Source organism: Alligator mississippiensis, chromosome 2, assembly GCF_030867095.1.
Source record: "Alligator mississippiensis isolate rAllMis1 chromosome 2, rAllMis1, whole genome shotgun sequence".
Lineage (NCBI taxonomy): Eukaryota > Metazoa > Chordata > Crocodylia > Alligatoridae > Alligator > Alligator mississippiensis.
In genome coordinates, this window is record NC_081825.1 from 177,399,285 (window position 1) to 177,412,676 (window position 13,392).

The following is a 13,392-nucleotide window of genomic DNA, read 5'->3' on the forward strand; positions in this document are numbered from 1 at the left end:
GAGTGCTGGGTTTAGATGACCCCAGCTAGATGCCTATCTAACCTCCCCTTGAAGACCCCCAGGGTAGGGGAGAGCACCACCTCCCTTGGGAGCCCGTTCCAGACCTTGGCCACTCTAACTGTGAAGAAGTTCTTCCTAATGTCCAATCTAAATCTGCTCTCTGCTAGCTTGTGGCCATTATTTCTTGTGACCCCCAGGGGCGCCTTGGTGAGTAAAACCTCACCAATTCCCTTCTGTGCCCCCATGATGAACTTATAGGGAGCCACAAGGTTGCCTCTCAACCTTCTCTTGCAGAGGCTGAAGAGGTCCAGGTGCCCCAGTCTCTCCTCATAGGGCTTGGCCTGCAAGCCCTTAACCATACAGGTGGCCCTTCTCTGGACCTTCTCCAGGTTATCTACATCCCTCTTGAAGTGCGGCGCCCAAAACTGCACGCAGTACTCCAACTGCGATCTGACCAGTGCCCGATAGAGGGGAAGTATCACCTCCTTGGATCTGTTCGTCATGCATCTGCTGATGCACGATAAAGTGCCATTAGCTTTTCTGATGACTGCGTCACACTGACGACTCATGTTCATCTTGGAGTCCACTAGGACTCCAAGATCCCTTTCCACTTCCGTGCCACCAAGCAGGTCATTTCCCAGGCAGTAGGTATGTAGACATATTCACAGAGTCCATGGAAAGCATGTCCCACTGAAGGGTCAGCTATATGCCTATAGCTATATGCCTCTCCCAGCCCAAGACAGGCAGCAGTCAATGCAGGTGGTATCCTGTGGTGTTGGGAATTCTACCTACTCTTCTACCCAGAGCAGGGAATAGTACAGCAATCTTTGAAGATAGAAACAGAAAACCAACCTTACTCTTTCAAATGAACAGCTGCCGCTTGTACTGATGCACATTGGGAAAAGTCTCCAGGAGCACACTGCTATAAAGGAGCTGGGGTCAGGGGTTCCTGGGATGGAAGTGGCAGTCAGGAAGTTGCAGGGGAGTGGCAGTCAGGTCTGATAAATCTGAGCTTTGGCTGCAGGGCTAAGCAGGACTGCTCATCCCCTCAGCAGCAAGACAAACTGGCTGCACTGACAGCATTTTCCCAGCATTAAGAGATGCTGTGCAGTGTTCTCAGCAAGGTAACTCTCACAGCACAGCTGGTGGGCTGGGGAGCAAAAGGCCTCTGGGCTGTCCCTGGCTGAAGGCCAGGTACAGTCCCTGTCTCCAAGCCAAGGCTGCCTGAGTTCCCCGCCCATGTGTGAGCCCTATCAGCTGAGTTCCCCCAGGTCCCTGGGGCCCTGAGCTTACACACACAGAAGACCCCCCTGGCCTTACACAATTCTACACAGGAACCCAATGTTCTTACACACATATACATGCATACATACAGTCCACCCCTATCACCCACACAGCCACACAGATCAGAGCCCTCTTTCCTTATATCTCATTAACACCACTAGAGAGTGCCCTTGCCCATTCACACACACACACGCACGTACCCTGGCCTTTACATACATATCCCAAGGCTCCTATCCTTATAAACTCCCACACACACACTATGCATGTGGCCCCAGCCTTTCACACATTTATTCATGTGCAGCCTAGAGCCCTGCCATTTTATAGTGTGCCCTCCCAACACTCATGCAAACAGAATTCCCTTTTCTACTTCCTCCACACACTACAACTCCTCTGCCCTTTAATGCACATGCCATCATAGCCCTTGTCTTGCTCCATACATATATCCTAACCAGCCAAAGGCTAGAAGACCAATTTGACTCAGTTCCCCACAAGTGCAGGAGCTCTGCGGGGAGCTGTAAACAGAGAACAGGGGGAGAGGTTACATGTTTTGGTTTTGAGTTTGCTTACTGTGAGGTTTGGGGTGACTTAAAGGGGAGAAGAAGGCCACAAATGGATGCCTGAGGGAATCTACCATTACAAAGGGTGCCAGGAAAGTACCTCTAGAGTTTGGGGATTCTTCACTGTGTTCCAAGGGTCCATTGTAGTGAGGCCGGCCTGGGGGCCCAGCAAAAAGGAGAGGGGCATAAGCCAAAGGCACGTGCCAGTGTCTTGGGCTACGGACTAGGGCCTGACATGCCCAACCTGGGCTGCAGCCCAGATCATTGAGCCAGGGGTAGGTACCCCAAAAGGCAACCTGGAACTGGCAAAAGGAGAAGGTCTAGCGGGACAAGTGATCCAAAAAAGTAGTAAAGGTGAGGCTGAGGCCAAGGGCACTGACAACCAGGCACAGGCAGGGCTGAGGCCAAGGAGGTCAATACCTGTGCAAGGTGATCAAAACTAAAGGAGGTCACAGATGGAGCACGTAGGAGACACTCTGTGTTGTAAGGGGCCAAGGCCCAGGCAGGGCCTTACCAGGGTTCCAAGCCTAGTTGGCTGCTTGGGGCCAAAGCCTAGGGAGAAGGGCTGAAGCCTGCAAGGGCCAGGCAGCCCCAGAGAAGAACGAGACCATGTCCAACTCAGGATAGGGTGTAAGAATCAAGCAGGCTGGCAGCCTGATAATAAACAAGGTGGAGTAAAGCACGAAGACTCAAACTTCAGTTCTCTGAAGGCAGCCTCCTAAAATAATATGTTAATTTAAACATCAAAGTGTGGCAGACAAGAGGGCAAGACCAAATTGGGGAGCCAGAGTACAAAGGTGGGTGTAGCATGGCCATGAAGGGGCACCATGGCCACCCTTGGAGGTAAGCACTCTCTTATACATACTGGAGGAAAAGAGCCCAATTCATAAGGATATCAACAGATTGGAAAACTGGGCTGGAGCTAAGAGAATGAAGTTCAGTGCTGACAAATGTGGCACCTGGCTGGATGGCAGCACTAGGGAGAAGGAACTAGGACTCTTGAAAGACCACAGACTCAACAGGAGTCTGCAGTATGATACAGCCACACAAAAGGTGAATATGGTTTTGGCCTGCCTCAACAGAAGCATTAAGTACAAGACAAGGGAGGCAATAGTTCCCCTTTTGGCACTGGTTTGGCCCCATCTATTATGTGCAGTTTTGGGCTCCACATTTTAAAAAGGATATGGAGAAGTGGGGAAGGGTCCAGAGTTGGGTGACAGAAATTATTAAGGGCCATATGAGAAGAGGCTGAAGGAAACTGGCATGTTCAGCTTGCAGAAAATGTGATTATGAGGGGACATGATACCCGTATTCAAATATCTGAAGGGCTGCCTGTAAGCTATAAGTGGATTATCTAGTGTGCTGGATTTTGCAGGCAGGCTTTGTCCCTGAGTAGCTCCTCAGCCAGTCCTTCAAATAACACAGTCCTTAAGTTACGCACCAGCAAACAAAATCAAACCCCAGGAATTCAAGGAGGAACCCTTTGGCTCTGGCTCCTGGCAGCAAGCAGTTGAAATCACCATTGCTTCTTCCTCCACCTGCTTCCCCTTCTGAGAGCTTTCCATAGCTCCTAGCCTGACATCCCCTATCTATCCAAATGTCCTGCAGCTGAGTTCTCTCAACAAGTCTGCCTGATCCCTCTTAAAGGGACAGATCACCCTGTTACACTGCCATAACATAAAGAAGAGGGAGAAGATCTTTCCTTTCTTGCTACAGTGGTTTGAAGCAACTATACAGCCACCCAACATCTTGACAGATGAAAGGGAACACAGCAAAGACAGTCAGTCAGTTTGCTTAGCAGTGGTGTAGGAGAAGAGCCCAATGTGCAAGCAGCAAGCCTTCCTACAGAAGCTACAGGTCCACTTGTCTGATGGAGATTGATGTACATTCTGCTTCCTGGCTCACCTGCAGGCCTCATCCTGGGGTCTCTGATGGCTCTCCATGGTGACCACACCAGCCTTGACCTGGCTTTTCCAGACTGAGTGGTTGTGGGCAAGGTTCTCCCAGTTGTCAGTGGGAATGCTGAATTTCTTGAAACCTTGCTTGGCTTTATCATGTCATTGGAGCTTTGGCCTTCCTCTGCATCATGGTCAGTTCTTGAATTGGCCGTAGAACACAGCCTTTGGTAAATGATCTTGACACATGCACTCATGTCCCAGCCAGTGAAGCCTGCAAGTATCCAGTATAGTCTGCATAGACTATAGGTAGGTCCTCCCAAGGATCTCATTGTTGGTGGTCCGTTGGTCCCAAATGACTCCAAAGATTTTTCTGAGACAGTGAAGGTGGAAGCTGTTCAATCTCCCCTCCTGCTTCGAGTACATGACCCAGCTTTCGCAGCCATAAAGTAGGGTACTGAGGATACAAGCCTGATAGATGGACACCTTTGTAGTTAGGGTTAGCAGCTTGTTGTTCCAGACATGTGATCTAAATTTGCCAAAGGTGACAGAGGCTTTCCTGATTCTTCCATCAAATTCTCTATCAAGGCTAAGTGAACTGGTAAGAATTGAGCCAAGATAGGCAGAACTGTTCTATGCTATCCAGAGATCTATTATTGATGTAGATTTTGGGTAGAATGTTAGTGCCCTGTGACATGACAGCTGTTTTCTTGATACTGATTGCCATGCCAAACTTGGTGCATGCATCAGAGAACTTGTTCATCATGATCTACAATTCATTAGGGGAGTTGGAGACAAATGCAGTGTCATCTACAAAAAGCTGATCTCAAATAGTGAGCTGGATGACATGTCTTTTGCTCTGAAATCATCTGATGTTGTACAAGCTGCTGTCCATCCTTGATTCAATTAGTACAGCAAATTGATCATTTTCAAACATGTACTTGAGAAGGAAGAGAAAAAAATTCCAAAGCTGGTAGGTGCTAAAACACAGCCTTGCTTCATGCCAGTATTGATACTAAACTCAGATGATGTTTCATTTTCATACTGGATGGTTGCCTTCATTCCCTCATGGAACTACTTGAAAAGGGAGAGCACCTTTTGTGGACAGACAGTTTTCAACAGGATCTTGTAGATGCCATTCCTGCTTATTGTGTCAAAGGCTTTTTATAGGTCAACAAATGCTACACAGAGGTGCCTGTTGTTCATGGCTTTTTTCTTGTATCAAACGCAATGTGAAGGAAATGTCAGTTGTGGAGTGTTCAACTCTGAATCCACATTGGCTCTCAGGGTAGACTCTCAGCAAGGACTTTTCAGCAGGACCCTTGCAAGCACCTTGCTGACCATGTTGAGCACAGATATCCTTCGGTAGTTGTTGCAATCTGCTCTGTTCCCTTTGGTTTTGCACAGAGTAATTATCTTTGCATCTTTTAAATCCTAGAGTATGTGGCTTTCTTCCCAGCAGGCACAGAGAAGTGTGCAGATGTTGCTCACAAGCTTTCTCCACCCTGAATTTAGGAGCTCCGGGGGTATCTAAGCCTTGCCTGCTGCTTTCCCAGGTGCGATCTCTTTGATAACTTCCCCTATATCTTCGAGAGTTGGTGTTTGGTCCAGCTCCTGCATTGCTGAAAGCTGGGAAATGGCAGCTAAGGCTGTATCACAGATAATGGCATCCTTTGAGTAGAGTTCTTCGTAATGCTCAGTCCATTAGTCAAGTTGTTCTTGCCTGTCACTCTGTATGGTACCATCTTTCACTTTCAGGTTTGCAGTCTTTTTACAAGTTAGACAAAGTGCCTCTTTGATTCCATCAAAGTTACCATGAATGTCCTCTCTTTCAAAGCAAACCTGAATCTTTTTGCACAGGTCTTGCTAGTACTTCTGGGTACATTCTCTGGTGGCTTTCTGGACCTCAGTCTTAGCCTCTCTGAACTTGAGATTTCTGGACTTAGTTAGCTGTTTAAGTAGAGTTAGGTGAGCTTTCTTTTTCTTTTCTATGAGTGGGAGCAGCAGATGTTCAGACACTCGAAGCCAGGCAGGTTGTTTTTCCCTTGTTGTTCCAAAGACATTCTTGGCAGTAGCCAGTATCTTGTTCTTGAAATTTTCCCACAAGGTGTCAGAATCAGGGGAATCAAGTTGATCATTTTCAGAAACCTGCTCAAGAGCACTTTGAAACTTTGCACAAGTGTCAGCATTCTTCATGTTAGTGATGTTGGGGTGAGGTTTGCTTTTTTGCTTTGCATTATGGATCTTTTTAGGGTATAATTGGAGCTTGGCCCTGACAGGGGCATGGTCAGTGTCACAATCAGGACTATACATTCATCAAAAATACAGTACATTGTGAATGTTTCTGAAATGGATCAAAGTGAGGTCAAGCTGATGCAAGTGTCCTCAGGGGGGTGCTTCCATGTGACCTTGCTGCAACTGCTGCCAGCAAAATAGGTGTTCAAGACTATCAGCTCACAAGAGGCACAAAGCTCAAAGACTGGCCATTTTTGTTGAGGCTACCTGTGCTGTGTTGGCCAATGATGTGTCCCCAGTGCACCCAGTCCTTTCCCACACAGGTGTTGAAATCACTGAGAACAGTAAGGCTGTTCCTTATAAGGACATTCTTGATCATTTATTCCAGTTGAGAATAGAACTCAGCTTTTTGCTGTTTGGAGTAGTCAAGTTTTGGTCCATAGTTGGACAGAAGAGTCAGGGTTGCTGAGTTCATGTTCACATCTTGCCACATGATCCTCTCATTAATAGATACCAGTGGGGTAAATGCACTGAAAACAGACTTCTTAACAGTAAATCTGACACTATGTATCTTTGGTTTATTGTCAGGTTTCCCAAACTAGCAGAAGTGGTAGTTTACTTCATCTAGTGATCCAGTTTCTGAAAGTCTCATCTCATTGAGGACTGCAATATCAATGCCCAGTTGATGTAGTTTTCTGTCAGTTATGGCTGTTTTCCAAAATTCATTCAGTTTACGTCCAGTTAACATAATACAAACATTCCAATAAGCAATGATTATTTCAAATAGGGCTGCTTGGACATCTGAGCCTCTGCCCAACGCTTAGGTCCTTCACCAGGATGATCAACCATTGAGCACAGACCTTTGATGCATACGCCTAGGCAAAACAAAGAAGGAAGGGGTTGCCATGGGGCCTCTACCTTCTCTCTCAGCAGGGACTATAGGACTCCAATGGCAATATGAAGGTCAAGATGATTGGTATAGATCTGCTGCAGCTTCTAACCAGAACACCACTCTGAGTTGAAGGAAGCGCCTGCCTTATTGCGTCCATAACTGCACCTTTTCTGAATGGGTGTGATTGCAATAGTGTGGGTGCCATTGTGTTAGGGTAGCTTGTCACATTTAGCTTTAGTTGCACCTGCTTGAGTGGTGCATTATAGTATTATTTGAACTTTTATTTTATATTCAGCCTTATTTAACCATTGCTTAAGCTTTTGTATAGCCTTATTGTTGTCTACAAATGTCCAACATGGGATCCTTAAAATTCTGGTTTATTAGGTGGATTGAAACACTGTAATGAAGTCATATCATAAACCTTGGGGCTGGTCCCCATACACACACACATACACACACACACATGCACACACACAGTAGCGAGTTACAAGAGTCGGGTATACCTATCCCACAGGCGCTGGAGTCTGCTGTCGATGGCCAGTTGAGGTGTCTTCCAGCGTGGTGTTATCCTCCAGAAAGGGGTTGCAGGCTGGTCCTTCTGGCTGGACAGGTCGTGTGCTGGTCAAGTTGGAGATCAAGAGAAGAGGGTGCCACTGAGGGTCACTTTTCACTGCTTTTTATCTGTCCTTGGCAGACTTTGGTGACTCCCCAGTTTTCAGGTTTGCCCAATCCAAGGGTCATTGACCCTCGTGGGACTTCTCCCTCGGTGGCTACTGGAGGGCATCTGTCAGCCCCAGGGGTCATCTGCATGTACATGCAGGTTTGGGAGTCCGTTGATGAATTTTGAATAGGGCTCTGGGAGCGATCGATCTGGAGATATTCAGCCCCAAAAGTTGGTCCCCGGCATTGATTAACTCAGACCGGGGCTTCTAGCCCTTGATCAGTGAAGTTTAGAGAATTCCCGGTTCCTACATTGTCTCCTATTGATTTCTTCCCTTAGTTGATCTGTGGTTTTCATAGGTGTTAACTGACCCTTGTTACTGAAGCCTGCTACTGTGTTACACATTCAATCACTGATTCACTCACTCTTTCAGGGGCCTGCCTGATACAGGGAAGTGGCAGTTTGATTCCTGCCCTTGTTAACATTGTTACAATGTATAACTTACTTCTGAAACTAAACACATTTAGTTAAAAGGTGAATAGTATAAAATATAAGCTACAAGAGTAATGCCATGGCACACAAATAGATAAAAATTTCAAAATACAAGGGGAGATACAAAATACACACATACAAACTTTAAAACACAATTCCTTATCTTATAGTGAAAAAAAGAGGAAGGAAGAAAAGGTAAAAGAGGAGAAACATATCCAAAGAGGGGAAAGCAAATGCAGGCAAGAGGAAAAGGGGACTTTCTGCTACATTATTATTATTTGAACTTTTCTTTTGCATTTTGTATCTGCACTATCAGCTATAGTCTTGAGTTTGCTTTCACAGGAAGCTTATGTTCTGGCATTATCAAAATATCAGCCTTGTTACTAGCTCAAATTACCTGAACTTGGCAGTAACTGACTAAATCAGAGGGATGACATGATTGGATATGTTAATGAAAGGTGAGAAAAGGGGACCAATTGGACAATGCCCAACTGCAGAGCCCTTGGAATTTCCAGTTTTGATCAATATACCAAATTAGGAGTCTGGGGTATGCCCAAATTAAGACACCGGTAAATGACCAAATTAAGATGTGTGCATTTGATGGGTTTGTTGGAACAAAGGAATATGCTGACAGAATAAAAACATGAACAGCATAATGATTACAGGGAAACCAGTCAATGGTACCTGGAAATGAAGAGTTAGGAGAGGAGTGAAGTTAAAGAAAAAGCATAAAAGGGGGACAACAATGAAGTTAAGGGTGTGTCGTCATCCAATAACATCTGGACTGAACAACAGCCAAAAAGACTTCCTACAGATGACGACTCTCTACTTGCAGGAAAGCTAACCGGCCATCAGACTGTATGGTGGAGTAACATCTGGTATTGGGTAAGACCACTGGACTAAGTGTGTTTCTCTCTCTCTCTCTCTCTCTCTCTCCTCTCTCTCTCTCTCTATATATATATTATCAAGTTAACAGTTAATGTATTAATAAAAGTTAGATGTTTCATAGTTTCATAGTAGCTAGGGTCAGGAGGGATCTGAACAGATACTCTAGCCTGACCCCCTGCCACAGGCAGGAATCAATGCTGGGTTCACAAGACTCCAGGCAGGTGATCATCCAACCTCCTCTTCAATTTGCCCAAGGTAGGGGTGAGGACCACTTCCCTGGGAAGTTGGTTCCAGATTTTGGCCACCCTAACTGTAAAATATTGCCTTCTGATCTCTGACCTAAACCTATTCTCCATCAGCTTATTACCATTTTTCCTTGTCACCCCAGGTGGTGCTGGGGAGAAAAGGGCTCTACCTATTTGCTGTTGATCGCCCCTGATGAGTTTGTAGGGAGCGACCAGGTCTCCCCTCAGCCTCCTCTTGCTGAGGCTGAACAGGTTCAGGTCCTTCAGTCTCTCCTCATAGGGCCTGTCCTGCTGCCCCCTCACCAAGCGGGTGGCCCTCCTCTGAACCCTCTCCAGGCTGGCCACATCCCTTTTGAAGTGCAGGGCCCAGTACTGGACGCAGTACTCCAAATGCGGTCTGACCAAAGTCTCATAGAGGGGGAGTATCACCTCTCTGGACCAGCTTGAGATGCACCTTTGGATGCATGACAAGGTATGGCTGCCCTTGCTGGCTGCGGTCTGGCATTGGCGGCTCATGTTCATCTTGGAGTCAATAATGACTCCAAGATCCCTTTCCGCCTCTGTGCTTTCAAGGGGGGAACTCCCCAGCCTGTATGTATGCTGTGGATTCCTTCTCCCAAGGTGCAGCACCCTGCATTTGTCTACGTTGAACCCCATCCTATTCTCGTCTGCCCACTTTTGTAGTCTGTCTAAATCTAGTTGCAGCCTCTCTCTCCCTTCAAGTGTGTCCACCTTGCCCCACATCTTAGTGTCATCAGCAAATTTGGACAGTGTGCTTTCCACCCCCTCATCCAAGTCGCTGATGAAGATGTTAAACAGTGTGGGCCCAAGGACCGTGCCCTGGGGTACCCACTGCTCGCATCTTGACAGTTTGAGTACAACCCAAGGTTGTACTCAAACCGTAAAGGAAAGGGATCTTGGAGTTGGAAAGGGATCTTGGAGTCCTAGTGGACTCCAAGATGAACATGAGTCTGCAGTGTGATAAAGCCATCAGAAAAGCCAATGGCACTTTATCGTGCATCAGCAGATGCATGACGAATAGGTCCAAGGAGGTGATACTTCCCCTCTATCGGGCGCTGGTCAGACCGCAGTTGGAGTACTGCGTGCAATTCTGGGCGCCACACTTCAAGAAGGATGCGGATAACCTGGAGAGGGTCCAGAGAAGGGCCACTCATATGGTTAAGGGCCTACAGACCAAGCCCTACGAGGAGAGACTAGAGAAACTGGACCTTTTCAGCCTCCGCAAGAGAAGGTTGAGAGGTGACCTTGTGGCTGCCGATAAGTTCATCACGGGGGCACAGAAGGGAATTGGTGAGTATTTATTCACCAAGGTGCCCCCGGGGGTTACAAGAAACAATGGCCACAAGCTAGCAGAGAGCAGATTTAGATTGGACATTAGGAAGAACTTCTTCACAGTTAGAGTGGCCAAGGTCTGGAATGGGCTCCCAAGGGAGGTGGTGCTCTCCCCTACCCTGGGGGTCTTCAAGAGGAGGTTGGATGAGTATCTAGCTGGGGTCATCTAGACCCAGCACTCTTTCCTGCTTGTGCAGGGGGTCGGACTCGATGATCTATTGAGGTCCCTTCTGACCCTAACATCTATGAATCTATGAATCTATGAACCCATCCACCACTACTCTCTGGGTGCACCCCATCAGCCAATTTTTTACCCATTCAACTGCGTAGGCATCAATGCCACAGTCGCTTAATTTATTGATGAGGATGGGGTGAGCGACAGGGTCAAAGGCCTTCTTAAAGTCCAGAAAGACTACGCCCATGGCGACACCATCATCCAAGGATTTAGTTACTTGGTCATAAAAGGCAATCAGGTTGGTCAGGCAGGACCTGCCTTTGATGAACCCATGCTGATTGCCCCTGAGCATGATCTCCCCCACTGGCCCCCCCACAGATGTGCTCCTTGATGATTCTCTCCAAGATCTTCCCAAGCACCAAGGTGAGGCTTACAGGCCTGTAGTTACTTGGGTCCTCCTTCCTCCCTTTCTTGAAAATTGGGACCACATTAGCCAGTTTCCAATCCCCCGGCACCTGGCCAGATGACCATGAATGCTCATACAGCCAGGCCAAGGGCTCCGCGATGACCCCTGCCAGCTCCCTCAACACCCTTGGGTGGAGGGCATCTGAACCTGCAGATTTAAAAATGTCTAGGCCTTCCAAAAGATCCCTAACTACATCTGTACTGACTGAAGGCCTGACAGAGCTATCCCCAAGATTGTCCCTACCTCTGGTAGGTAGGATATCCCAGCCCCTGTTCAAGAAAACAGAAGCAAAGAAACTGTTAAAAATATCAGCTTTCTTGTCTGGTGTAGCCACAAGATTACCATCTGCATCTTGCAGGGGCCCTACATTGCCTGGTGCCCTCTTCTTGCTCCCAATGTACTTGAAAAAGGACTTTTTGTTGTCCCTAATCCTGGATGCTAGCCTGAGTTCCATCTCTGCCTTGGCCCTCCTAATAGCCCTCCTACACTCCCGGGCCGAGGAGAAGTACTCCTCCTTGGTGATAGCTCCTCCCTTCCACTGGTTGTATGCCACCCTTTTAGTCCTCAGGCATTGCTGAATGCCTTTGCTGAGCCAAGGGGGTTTCTGAGCACTCTTACCCCACTTGCTTCTCTCAGGGACTGTTATCCTTTGGGCCTGGAGGATCGCCCCCTTAAGGTACAACCATCCCTCGTGCACTCCCATCTCCTCTACCTTCTGGGCCCTCAGTGCCTCCCGCACTAGTCTCCTAAGCTCATTGAAGTTGGCCCTTCTGAAGTCAAGGGCTTTAGCCTTGGTGTATGTTAGTTAAATTGAATGGTGTGAGGCATATTCCGTGTTAAACTCCAGGTTGATTGTGCTGTAGCAATCCTTTAATGCCATGGGCCAACATAATTCTGGCTCATCTGCATTTCTGGGGACATTCCCTTCACCAAGGGGGTTCCACTACCCCACCCTTAGGCACTCCTCTGTCTGGAGCCATTTGGGCTTCCCAAGGGGAGATGGGTTTGTTGATCAGTGCCTGTCACTCCTGTTGCATTGCTGGTTGCACCACCTATGCATCCAGTGGTGAATCCGGGGTGGGGCATCAGCCAGAAAAAGCTTCAGCAACATAGGTTTAGATCTGATATGAGAAAAAGCCTCTGCACTGTTATAATGGCAAGACTGTGAAATAGACTGCCTAGGGAAGTTGTAGAACTTCCAATATGGGACATGTTGAACAAGAGGTTGGATAAGCATTGGTATGGGATGACCTAGGAGTAGCTGTGTCTGTAGAGCTCTGTAAAGAGCAATGTGTAGAAGCCCCCTACCCCCAATTTACAGATTGCTGAATGATCATGAGAATCACTCTGCATGTTAAGCAGGTGGATCTTGGAGAGAACCATACTCACCAGCAGAAGAAGAAAGCAGAGTTCCACAATCAGGCTTAATTATGAAAGAAAATTAAAGATGAGACAGGATTTATGGAGGGGATACAGGAAGGGGAGTTCTGGCTCTCCAATAAGGGTATGATGTGTAGAGTCAGGCTTGCTGTCCACAGATTGCAAAGCAAAACGGAGCACGTTTAGTATATCTCATGTTTCTTGAAATGGCTCACAGGGAAGGGCAGTTTGGGGTTGAAAAGACACTAGAGCAACTCGAAGCAGCAGGATGGTGGCCCAGTGTGAGAGAGGAGAACATTTTATCTATAATGGTTTACCTTGTATTGCAAAGAACCCAGATGAGCTTGGCTTATCCCAGCCTGGTAACAGGGTCGGGGAAACAGGCTGCCTACAGCCAGCACCCAGCCAGTACCTAGCGGTCAACTCATTCCTAAGGAGTGAGTGGGGACAGGGGGCTCAGGCCAATTTACCAGGCCCAGCCGACTTACTATGGTCCATGGGCACCCGTGCATGCATGACACCCAATTTGAGGGTGGACAATGCAGAGCCCCCTAGTACAGAACATCTTAGCTCTGCCCTGAAGGTGCCCTTTTGTCTCACCTGCCACGTCTTCCTCATAAAGTAAATTGGGAGGTTGCCCACAGGCCTTTGCATGGCCTCAGTCTGCTGGATGTCACCAGTACTCACTGGCTCAATGGCTCCAAAACCTCCCCTTTATCATGCCCTGTGCCTCACAGGTGTTACATGAATATTGTTCTCTCTCTTGGGTTCTCAGCCTACTCAGCCTCTGCCCCTTTTATGTAGCTAGTCCTTCTAGCCTAGACCCACTCTGTCAGGCCTGGCTTTGAGGCACTAGCTCTAATCAATCT